We start from the raw sequence: 13,259 nt of genomic DNA on the forward strand, positions 1-13,259 counted from the left end.
GCAGCTGCAGGCCCTGGGCCCTCACTTCTCTAGCGCTGGCCCCACCTTCCGCCCACTGGTGGATAGGGGGAGGTCTGGGGCCAGGCCGCCTTGGGGAGGGGCTGTGGGAGGTTGAGGAACAGCAGGTTGTACCCCATCCAGCCTCTGTGGAGGCGTGGTGCCTGGACCAGGCCCATGCTGCTGCCTCTGTGGTCGCCTCTGAGGAAGGGGCAGCACTGGGACTGAGCCGCGCCAGGGCTTGTCCCGTGCCACCTTTGTGGAAGGGGGTGTGGCGCCATCTTCGGGCCTCCTCTGCAAAAGGAGCCAGGGCACTGGACCAGCAGCGCCAAACCAAAGTGCCCCTCCCGGGCAAGCACCGGAATGGCCAGCCCCTCCCGTGTGGTGCTGGCCCTAGGCCCTTGCAGCCGCTGTGGCTTTTGAACTTCTGGAAGACGTCACCCTTATTAGCATATTACCTTTTATTAGTAGAGATGTTGAGGGACAACAGATGAGATTTGGGAGCCAAGCTGGTTGACAGTCAAATTATGGGTCAGCCACTTGCTAACCATGGAATCATGGGTCAATGCATCCACTTCCTTGAACCCCTGTTTCCTCTTCAATAAAAACTAGGCTATAATCGCACAGCTACTTTGCAGAGCTATTTAGATGACTATATAGTATGGTTAATTACATAATATAGGGTCTAGTCCACAGCAGAACACTCTAGAAATGGTAGTTTCTTTTCTCTGCACTCCCTTAACATATAACTTTTAAAATCCATAAAACCCTACCTCTTTAAAGAGCCTTCTGCAGAGATCTCATCCACTATTAAAGAAAAAAGTAAAATACATTTTAAAACAATAATAGAAAAATTTATGGCTTTAAAAGTACCGAATTAATGCTTTGTTATAAAGTATCCCTTTGAGACCACACCTGAAGACTATACTTGAGTGAATATTAATCATATTATTGGTAGGCCATTAACACATTAAGAACATTTACTTTCTCATTTTAAATATACCAAATGCAAGAAAAAAAAAAGGAATGGTATCTATCAAAATATGATATTACCTTGGACTGCTGTGTACAATGAACATAATCTTACCCAAACACCATCAAACTGACAGAAATGGTATTGTTGGTGTAAAAAAGGATCCTAGAGTAAATAATATGAGTTTTCTAGACTCCTTCCATATAGCGCAGTTGGAAGAGAGTATACTTATTTTGGCCTAACACAGTACAGCTTCTCCAGCTCTTCAGTGCAGATAAGCCAGTTTAGGATGAACATCACAAGGAAGCTTGGTTGCTAGCCACTACACTTTGGAGCACAGAAAACATAGGAAACAGACTCTTCTGGCCCCATTTCCAATTGCAAGGTAAGTATGAAAGACTTTGTGATTCCAGTTGTAGAAAGCAGAACTACTCGAGACTGTCTCAGTCCATTGGGAGAGTCTCTCAGGACTCACCCCATAGAGCAGGATGGTCCAAACAGTTAGCGCTCTGCTGTTGTGTGTGAGGTCATTTTTCTCAGCCTACCCCATTAGGTGGCCAGGAGAAATCATGCTTTTTTTAGTGTGTATGGCACATGTCATCAGATCCTATGCTGATGAACAACAACAAAAAAAAACACAAAGGACAGAGAACATCTTGCATAAATACATCCAATTACCTTGGAATTTTAATTTTTTGAACACAGAAAAAGATCCTACTGTATGATGCCAACTACACAACATTCAGGAAATGGAAAAACTATGGAGACAGTAAAAATAATCAGTGGTTTGCATGACTGAGGGAGGAGGGAGGGATGAACAAACAGAGCACAGAGGACTTTTAGGGCAGCGAAAAGATTCTATAAGATATGTGTCATCGTACATTTGTCAAAACCCATAGAATATACAACAACAAGAGTGAACCTTCATGTAAACTATGGACTTTGGTTGGTAATGATGAGTCAATGCACGTCCATCCATTGTAATAAATGAACCTCTCAGGTGCAGAATGTCAAACATGAGCTGTAGGTGTAGGGGCTAAGGGGTTATGGGCACTCTGTACTTTCCACTCAATATTGTTGTGAATCTAAAACTGCTCCAAAAATAAGGCTTATTAACTTTTCTTTATAAAATGTATCTGCTGAATCTTCTATTAACATACAGTATATCAATATATTAATGCTATTGTAAGACACAGTCAAATTAGAAATTAAGCCAGAACCGGTTTGGCTCAGTGGATAGAGCATGAGCCTGCGGACTGAAAGGTCCCAGGTTCGATTCCGGTCAAGGGCATGTAACTTGGTTGCGGGCACATCCCCAGTGGGAGGTGTGCAGGAGGCAGCTGGTCCATGTTTCTCTCTCATCGATGTTTCTGACTATCTATCACTCTTCCTTCCCCTCTGTAAAAAATCAATAAAACATATTAAAAAAAGAAAAAAAAAACTTGAAGCTTTCCTTTATTAAAAAAATAAAAAATTAGAAATTAACATAAAGATCCAAGTATCAGAATATGGGTATCATCCCCAAAATTGAGTAAAATATATGGAAAGACAAAAACAAAGTCAATAATTTTAATTGTATACTAGGGCAAGAAAATAACTGATAAATATGATTGAATATCTTGCTTTATATTTAGAAATATAGATTTAGGGCAATATAAATAAAAATAGAATCATCAATGTAATTAAAAACCACTTTTTATTCTAATTTTAAATCAGAAATCATCATGCTGATTTTATCTAAAAATTATCTTGAGACATTAATTGGATAAAAAGGAAAGCTTATCATTGCCTAATATTGCACTAGTAATTTATGTACAAATACCTATTAAATACTCACCAAGAGTCACAAAAGTTACCACCATTGCAAGCAATTATGGATGATGCAACTGAAACCAATACCATATTATATTGTCATATTACTTGTGTTAAAAATAAATTTTGAAGTCAACGCCAAAAATTCAGTCAGGGCTATAACTGCTGTGCAGAAAATTTTTATGAAGCAGGCCCAAGACTGCTATCCTTAGAAAGTCCTGCTTAAATGGCTGCCCTTGACTTGGTGTCTGAACCTGAATCTGGGGAGGGATTCCACCTTTGGCCCTGGTGCCTAAACACTTGCTTTCCTTTGGGAATCTAGAATTTAAGTTCAGGCTATGGGGAAGATGCCCATGTGACTTGTGTGCCATAACAACCTTGGCACTAAGTCTAACAAGGCTGGTAAATGACGCCCTAACCGGTTTGGCTCAGTAGATAGAGCATCGGCCTGCAGACTCAAGGGTCCCTGGTTCGATTCTGGTCAAGGGCATGTACCTTGGTGGGGGGCACTACCCAGTAGGTAGTGTGCAGGAGGCAGCTGATCAATGTTTCTCTCTCATCGATGTTTCTAACTCTCTATCCCTCTCCTTTCCTCCCTGTAAAAAAAAAAAAAAAAAAAAAAAAAAAAAAAAAAAAAAAAAAAAAAAAAAAAAAAAAAATTAATAAAATATATATATATATATATATATATTTAAAAGGTGGGTAGATGACATAGTTTCACGTGGGTTATCAGAATTTGACACTGGAGTAACCAAGAACATCCTGGTAACTCCACAGGGAGAGGACTTTTAGAAGCTTGTGCCTAATGTCCTCCACCCTTTGTCACACACAAACCTTTGTTCTTTGATAATTTTACTTTGGTCTTTCACTGTAATAAATCTCAGGTATGAACACAAGTATATGCTGAGTCCTGTAAAGTTTTCTAGTGAATAAGCAAACCAATGTGTGTGTTTAGGAACCTCTAACAACATTGCATTATCTGAAATTGTTATTATTTGGGTTGATGTGTTATACAAGATTATAGTCAGAAGCTGATTTCACTTAATACCTTTCTTTGATTTTGTTTTGTTTTGTGCTGGTTTTGGAGATTCTTGTAGATCTGTAGCTATTGGAATAAAGGCAGAAAAGGAATTAATGAAACAATGATGTCAGAAATAATATAATACAGAATCCTAATGATTGACAACAGGTTCTATAGCATGAAAGTTCCAATAAAGAAAATGAAAACATCACACTGACAATTTCTCCAACTAAACAGGATTGAATTGCCTGGCAAACTTATTTGCAGTCTGCATGCTTACTTTAAAACACACCCACATTTTTTATTTCTTTTAAATTTTTAAGCAATTTATTTGAGAGGTGGAATATACATTCCACTTATTTGTGCATTCCTTGGGAGATTCTGGTATGTGCCCTGACCAGGCAGCAACACCACAACCTTGGCTTATCAGGGACAACGCTTTAAGCAACTAAACTATCTGGCCAAGGCCTCACACACATTTCAAAAACTCAGATTCTCATCATGGACTTAAAGAGGCTGGCACACACTACACGCCAATACAAAGGAATAAACAAGGATAATTATAAGCTCCTAGTGTGCTCTGGCACCTAGTAGCACTGAATAAAGTAATGTAAATAATAGAAATGACAATGATACTAACAAGCTCTTAGAGGGCAAGGACTGTTTTTTTTTAACTGTTTTCATTCTGCAACATCAGGATAACACTTAGCGCCTAAAAGACACTTGAGAGTTAAATAGCAGACAAATGATTGACTTCTTTTTGACGTTTTCTTTGCAATATTTGTTTTAAAAAACCACATAAATAAAGCAGGGGACAACTCTCTCATATTATGCACACCTTCAAGGTCAAAACGCTATTCCATCCTTGTATTTCCTATAACTTGCAAAACCAACCTACACAAGTCCTCTGATAAAGGTCCACTAAGTCCAAGGTGTCCTCATGCAGTTCCAATTGCACAACGAACTAGGTGCCACATCTGGGTAGCACACTGGCATTTTTGTTATTGTGAAACACCCTTGTACTTTTATTATCATTTCCTGAGTCCCAGGTTGGGCTCTTTGAATATTTATTATGATTACCTTCTGGCCAATGGCAACAGAGCATCGTGTTCTAAAGAAATTACAGTGTCCTGACAATTATCCAACTAATGAAGTCAACGTATCTCATTCTGTTTTGACTTCTGAGCAATGAAGTTGATAATAGTGAGACCTTGTTGGTATACTATGTCAAATCTGCCATGCTTCTCAGCAGGCATTGCCTTCCTGACTTAAGTACTCTGGGTAGAAATCTTTAAGAGACGATCTCTTTGGGACTGTTGCACTCTGGCTAAGTGCTGTAGCTCTTATGGTTTGCCATTGTTTGTGGTTCCAGGAAGGTATTGCTGAGTTCTTAGTTTTAGTTACTTTTTTAGTGAGACAAATCACTATGTAATACCAAGTATTCATTTACTAAATGTAATCCATTCACTATAAAATCTAAAGCTAGGATCCATTTTTAGAACAAGTCCAATTTGTTTTCATGTGAATATAGTAGAAACATACAACATCCTAAGTTATCATCTTTTTTTTCTTTTTTACATAAAGATATCATATGGGATTTTAGGGGTCAGATCTAAATAAATGAACTTATTTAAAAAAAATATTGCCCCAGATTTTAAATTACCTACAATTAACTTTGTTAATACTACTGAATGCTATGCTCTTAAGAAGGAGATTGAGCAAAACTATATATGCAACATACACATTGTTTGGTATTTTTACAGTGTTCTTTCATTATCGAAACTTCCCTACTCTTATTTCATCTGTGGTAGGGGCACCAGGAGTAATTCACTATTTCAAGTCTTACCAAGATTGCTACTTTGAGATGTTTGTGGTCTTCTTTCTTCTTTATATTCAGAAGTTAGTTGTTGCTTCCTATGTACAAAAAGAAAAAAAATAGTGATAATGTCACTCTCTTAATATTAATACAAAACTATTTTCCAAATATACTAAATTCATAGAATGTTTTACATAATATCAGAACTAATATTAAAACTTTAATTATACCATACACTTTAAATTTGTAAGTTCTACAACTGTTTTATGAAGCATGTAATTTTTAAAAAAGGTGTAACAGTCATGATTTCAGGGCATTGTAGTTCATTGAATTAATTAGAGTTAGTTTGATATCACAAATGTCTTGAACTCACACATCCTAGTTCTATAACCCACAGCCATTTGTTCTCAAATGAATCATTGTTCTTTGGCTCAAGGTCCTCTGCCACAAAATAAGAATCTTACTACCTTATTGAAGAAGGTTGTTAGGAGGATGAAATGAGATAATACAGCAAAATGATATGCTCAGAAAAACAGTAAAACAAAGAAAAAAATCTAGTTATGAACTTTATTTGTCAAAACTATTTTGGAATCCCAAATCAACCCCAATGTGCCAATGTGGGCTATTCATGATTTATAACATTCAAATGTTGCAGTTTTCAGAAAATGTTATTAATTTTGGTATTACCTGTACTCCCGTTGTGGTTTGTATTTCAGGGCATCTCAGCTATTATATAACTGGCAACTAAGTATATATATATATATATATATATATATATATATATATATATATATATATATATTACCTCATGCAGTCAGATAACACCATGCTCCCTTTATTTTTGCAGCGAATCATACCAGCAGCAGAAAGAAATCTAATAGAAGTCAGGACCTGGCCTGGACTCTTACTATCACTTCTCTTCCTACTCGCCCTGTGAGCCAGCAGATCTTTATGAGAACAAGGCTTACTCTCCCTGTCCACCCAATTGGCTTGGAAGATGCAATTCTACTGGTCACCCATGGATACTGATGAGTCATGGATGGGCCCTTAGCAATTTTATGGACCAATAACCTACTTTTGATTCAGAGCTTTTTGTTGACTGCCTTACATGTGAGGCATAATTTAAATTTTGAAACCTGAGGTAAAGTTTCATTGTTATGGCAAAGAGATCATTTGAGGGGACAACCTCAATTATGGAACCTCAGGCAAGCTGATGCTTACAATTCTGGAAAGGCCTTATGGGACCTTCCACTACCTAAACAAAGATGCTCCACAGGATAGAGAGTGACCTTGGAGTACAGATCTGTTAACAAGGGAGGAAAGAACGCCTGATCTTCTCCTGCAGCATTATTTGAATCTCTCTGGAAGCTTGGGATGGTTCCAACTAACACCCGCTTCTTCTACCCAAAGCTCTTCCTATTTCATGGTCCCCAGTTTTAATAAATGTACTCTCCTAATAAAATTTTAAAAAAAACAAACTATTGTACCTTTTTGTCTGGTAGCGTTTTGCACCCCTGCTTATTAAAAATTCCACCATTTTCTCATTGTTTGCAAGTTTAGCAAGTCCAAGTGGTGTGAGGTCATTCTGTAAAGCATCAAAAACAATTTATAATTTAAGAAATTACATATATCCAAATTAAATATTGAAAATGATGAAAGATCCTCTGAACTTACACATATAATATAGAAAGTAAATAAAAAGTAGCCCCTTTTGCCTTGGCCAGTGTTATGCAATGGCTGGAGTGTCAGCCAGCTCATGGAAGGGTGGAGAGTTAGATTCTCATTCAAAGGCAAGTCCCTGGGTTGCAGCTTGGATCCCTAATCCCAGAGGGGGTCCATGGGGGAGGCACCCAATCCATGTGTCTCTCTCACATAGATGTTTCTCTCTCTCTCTCATCTGTTCCCTCCCTCCACTCTCTCTAAAATCAATGGGAAAAAATATCCTCTGGTGAGGATTAAAAAAAGAGGAGCCCCTTTCTTCTCACCCCTGTGCAGTCACTGGCTGTTCTTCCCTTTAAAATGCCCTCCACTGCCTCTTCAACAGATTAACTGCAACACCTTTCTCCAAGTCTCACTTCCAACATTTACAGTACGGGTTCCAAGAATCTTTGTTCCTATCGTGGTTTCCTGTTGTTATTTTGTTGCCGGTGGACTGGGGTTTCCTCTTCCCACTTGCACTCACCCAGCTCCCCTTGCTGGGTACTAGGCCTCCTCCTCCCACCCATCCCCAACAGCACCATTTCCCAAGCCCCTGCCAGCAGAGCATCACTTCACTCCCCCAGGCCTTCAGTCCTTAGTGGGTTCTGAGCCTGTCTCCCACTCCCAGGCACTAACAGGAAGTTCTTCCTTCTGGGGTGGAAGGGAGACAGAGCTTTGCCCCTTCCATGGACACTGCATTTCCCAGGCCCCCGACTGGGCTTTGGAGTTGTTTCCATGGTGACAGGGCCTGATCTATTGTATTTAGTATATGTATGTGAGAAAGAAAATGCCTGTGCCCAGCTGGTGTGGCTCAGTGTTTGAGTGTAGACCCATGAACCTAGAGGTCACGGCTGATGACAAGTGAGGGAACATGACAGATTTGCGGGCTCAGTCTTCAGTAGGGGATGTGCAGGAGGCAGCCAATGGATGATTCTGTGTAATCATTGATGTTTCTCCCTCTTCCTTCCTCTCTTAATACAAACAATTTTTTTTTAAAAAATGCTTGTATCTAAACTAAAAACAAGTATTTCAAATATTTTATAAATAAGGTTACTTGAGCTATACCTTGTTTCTTGCTTCAATATTTGCCCCGAATAAAAGCATCTTTGCCACTATAGCTTTACTGTGACCAAGGACAGCATAGTGCAGAGCAGTGTTGCCTTCGTTGTCCATTGTGAATAGATTGGGACGATAGTTGAGCAGTACATTTGCACATTCGGTATTCTGGTATTGTACGGCCTGTCAGTATTATGCCAAGAAATAGATTATTATAAGTTCTAGGAATTTCAAGGAAACATTCCACAATTTTCACCAATGATTTTTAGTTAAATGAGATGAATTGATTTTTATTCTAAGTAATTAAATCAAGCCCATCTCATGTCTTTCACCAGTGACTTATAGTCAATGAGATAAATCCATTTTGATTCTAAGTAATTAAGCCAACCCCATCTCACGTTGACATAGTTGGCGAGTACATACGAGAATCAGCGCTGACTTTTTCTCATAGTCAGTGTAGTTCACTATGCAGTGTCTTTTCAGTAGGAGTTTCACGATCCTTGGATGACCATATGCACAGGCCACATGGAGCGCAGTCCTATGGAAGTCAGAGGACTCTTTAGGAACTTAGAGGGCACTATCTCAAAACATACATTACCCAGGTAATTGTAAACATTTATCCCTATGACTTCAAAACTAATATTTTGTTTTCTTCTGGAAACAGTACAGTATTTATTAGTTCTTGTTACTCACCACATTAATGAAGGAGAAGCCTATTTGAATACAGAGAGGATGACCTGGGAATTCAGCTCAACTTGGGTCTGATCTTATTTTACTGTCACTTATTAGCTCCCTTGGCCTTTCTGTGCCTCAATTTTCTCATCAACAAAATGGAGATAAATATAGTAATTATCTTCCAGGACACCACTGTTTGCTTAAATGAGAATCTATGCAAAGTGTTTACTACAGTTCCTAGCACACACAAAAAACCAGCTCCATAATTGTTAGATAATATTAGTATCGTTATTACTGTCACTACCACTTTATAAAGACAACATTTCAATGAAGTAAAATGATATCATTATACCTACTCTGCAGATCTGTTTTAAGGATCAGAAAGAACACAGTATTTCAATGATTCTAAAATGCTTATCTTCTCACACTTTAACATCTCTGACATTGGAATCTAGTTTTTAATTCACTATTATTGGCAGCATTTAAAAAAATTTTTGATGCATAAAATACTGGCATCATGCCATCCATGGTGCCTTACATTAAGTGAAATAATGGTGAATACAGCAGAGCTCTTACAATTCTAATCAATGGTTGTCATTTAAATAAACTTTAGTTCTTAAAAGCCATATGAGGGAAAGAGAACTAAAAAAAGCAAAACAAGAATTTTTAAAAGTAATTCATACTTTTTTTTCAAGAAAACTTAAGTCAAAGGAAATGCAGGATTCAAATAAATAGGATGACTCATTTTGTCCAATATTTTCATGTATAGGTTGTAAGGAAAACAGATGTTCCTAAAGATCAATATTATTTAACCTATCTACACTAATAAAAGAGAAACATGCAAATTGACCATCACTCTGTTACACCCACCAGCCAATCAGAGCAAGTATGCAAATTAACCCAACAAATAAGGCAGCAGCCACAGAGCTAGAGGAAGCTAAAGGCTTCTGTTGCCCCGGCGATGGAGAAAGCCAAGCATTCCGCCCACCATGGCCACCCCAGGCCTCCGCTCAAGGCTACAAAGATTGAATTTTAGAAGATAAATAAATCCCAGCTAAGATGGTGGCGGCCACGGAGATGGGGAGAGCAGGAGGCTTGGGTTGCCCCCGGTGATGGAAGAAGCCAAGCTTCCCGTCTGCCCTGGCCCACCCTGGCCTCCGCTCAAGGCTACAAAGTGTCAACTGTAGAAGATAAATAAATATCAGATACCAAGGCCTCTGCGTGGTTTTCCGGGGGACATGGCCATCCTGCAAACCACCATAGGCCCCTCGCTCAGGTTGCCCCACACCCCAAAGGAACCCCCAACCTGATCCAGGTCACCCTTCAGGGCAAACCAGCTGGCCCCCACCCATGCACCAGGCCTCTATCCTATCTAATAAAAGAATAATATGCAAATTGACCGTCACTCCAACACACAAGATGGCTGCCCCCATGTGGTCAAAGATTGCTGTCCCCATGTCAACACAAGATGGATGCCACAAGGTGGCCAGCAGGGGAGGACAGTTGGGAGGGACCAGGCCTGCACGGGAGGGCAGTTCAGGGTGATCAAGCCTGCAGGGGAGGGCAGTTAGGGGTGAGCAGGCAGGCAGAGGAGGAAAGTTGGAGTGACCGGGCCTGCAGGGAAGGGAAGTTAGGGGTGACCAGGCCTGCAGGGGAGGACAATTAGGGGCAATCAGGCTGGCAGGGGAGCAGTTAGGCATCAATCAGGCTGGCAGGGGAGTGGTTAGGGGGTGATTAGGCTGGCAGGCAGAAGCAGTTTGGGGCAATGAGGAAGGCAGGCAGGTGAGCAGTTGGGAGCCAACAGTCCTGGATTGTGAGAGGGGTCCCAGATTGGAGAGGGACACACACCCCCATGCAAGAATTTCGTGCACCGCTCATCTAATGTATATATAATGAGCCAGGGTCCGTAATGTCCAAAATGACCAAAGGCTCGACCAAACATGGAAAGTCAGTCTTGCAGTCAGTGCTGGGTCGCCATAGCAACCCAGCACTGACTACCGAGGGGGCTGCGATCAGGCCTAGAGAGAAAAGCAGAGTCTGATAGCAGCCACCATGGCAGTCAGTGCTGGGTTGTAGTGGCGGAAGTCAGTCCTGGTGACCCAGCACTGACTGCCATGCTGCAGGCACCTCAGCGACCCAGCACTGACTGCCGAGGGGGCTGCAATCAGGCCTGGACAGAGGCCGAGAGAGAAAAGCAGGTCTGATGGCAACCCTCGTGGCAGTCAGTGCTGGGTCGGCATGGCAGAAGTCAGTCATTCAGTCAGTGAACATAGGGTCAATTAATATCTCTTTGAGATGAGTTGAGAATATGAAGTACAGTGTAGAGCAATTACTTATATTATTTCACATAAAACTCTTTTCAACTAAGATATTTTTTTTTATTTAAAATGTATCTTTATTGTTGAAAGTATTACAGATGTCCCTTTGTTTTAGTTTTTTGTGTTTTTTTTTTCTCATTGATCTCCTCCACCCTGCACCCATCGCTTCTGGGCCTTCACCAGACCCTTGTTTATGTCCATGGGCTATTCTTATCTAATACATAAAATTCTAGAAAGAGTTAGAGAAAATAAAATAAAATATATGTCAGGTAAATATTGAACAGAAAAGCTGAAGTTGCTGCATGAATACTAGATACAGGCTTGAAGCCAAAACACAACTCATGAGATAAAGTTAGTCATTGTAAACAAAAGGTACCTTTCACTGACGAGATAAGATGGTTCCCAATACTTATACACATAATAGTGTATAAGTATTGCCAGAACAGTGTGGGGGTTCAGAATGAGCCTCACCAAGATATGTCTCAATGGTATGCAGATTTTTGAGCTGAAGGCAATTTTAACTTCAGGCTCAAGTGAAAATTCCACTCCTCCATTTAACTACCTAAAAAAAAAATTAAATTAGAGGCCTGGCCCATAATAATACATTATCCTATCTATGCTAATAAAAGAGAAATATGTAAATTGACCATCACTTCATGACACCCACCAGCCAATCAGGAGTGAGTATACAAATTAGCGGGACAAACATGGCGGTGGCCACAAATCCAGTCAGAGAGAGCGCGAGGCTTGGGTTGCCCCTAACAATGGAGGAAGCCAACCCCCCACTCCTGCCCTGGCCAGCTGCCGAACGAGGGGCCTGTGGGCGGCGGCCACGGAGCTGGCCTGGGTGCACGGGAGGCTTAGGACACCGTCGCCTGGGCCAGCTGCTGAGGGAGGAGCCTGCAAACGGCCTTCAGCCTCTCACCCAGGCTGGCCATGCCACCATCTGGTTAGGTCCCTGCTGGGGGGTGTGGCCAGACTGAAAACAGCCCTCAGCCCCTTACCCAGGCTGGCCACACCTCCATGTGGTGAGGGTCCCTGCTGGGGTGGGGGGGGAAGCCTGCAAACAGCCTTCAGCCCCTCACCCAGGCTGGCCAGGCACCCCAGCAGGGAACCCCCACCCTGATGGGGCTGTGATCAGCCTGAAATCAGCCCTTAACCCCTCACCAAGGCTGGACATGCCCCGCAGAGAGGACCCTCACTCCATGGGGGAGTGACTGACCTGAAAACTGCCCCAGCCCCTCGCCCAGGCTGGCACCATCCCCAGTGGGGACACCCACCCCATTGTAGGCATGGCCGGCCTGCAAACCACTACAAGCCCCTTGCCCAGGCCACCCCATCTCCCAAGAGAACCCACACCCTCATCCGGGACACCCTTCAGGGCAAACCAGACCAGCCCCCAACCGTGCACCAGGCCTCTATCTATACTAATAAATGGGTAATATGCTAATTACACTGGGCAACTTTCCAGGAGACATTCCAGACATTCTTCTGGACAAAGCCATGGCGGTGGGGCCAAGGTAGAAGGGGTTAAGGGCCAAGAGGGGAGGATAGTTGTGGGTGATCAGGCCAGTGGGAGGGGGCATTGGGGGTGATCAGGCTGGCTGGGGGGTCAGTTCAGGGTGAGCAGGCCATCAGGGGGGGCCAGTTGAGGGTAAGCAGGCCATCAGTAGGGGTCATTTGGGAGCAATCAGGCCTGTGGGGGGCAGTGGTGACAAGCAGGCCATCGGGGAGGGCAGGTGGAGGTGAGCAGGCCGGCAGAGGAAGCAGTTGGAGGCGAGCAGGCCAGCAGGGGGGGAAGTTTGGGGTGATCAGGTTGGCAGGGGGGGCATTTTGGGGCAAGCAGGCCAGCAGGCAGAGTGGTTAGGGGCAATCAGGTAGGCAGGCAAGTGA

Source organism: Plecotus auritus (genome assembly GCF_963455305.1).
Source record: "Plecotus auritus genome assembly, chromosome: 1".
Lineage (NCBI taxonomy): Eukaryota > Metazoa > Chordata > Mammalia > Chiroptera > Vespertilionidae > Plecotus > Plecotus auritus.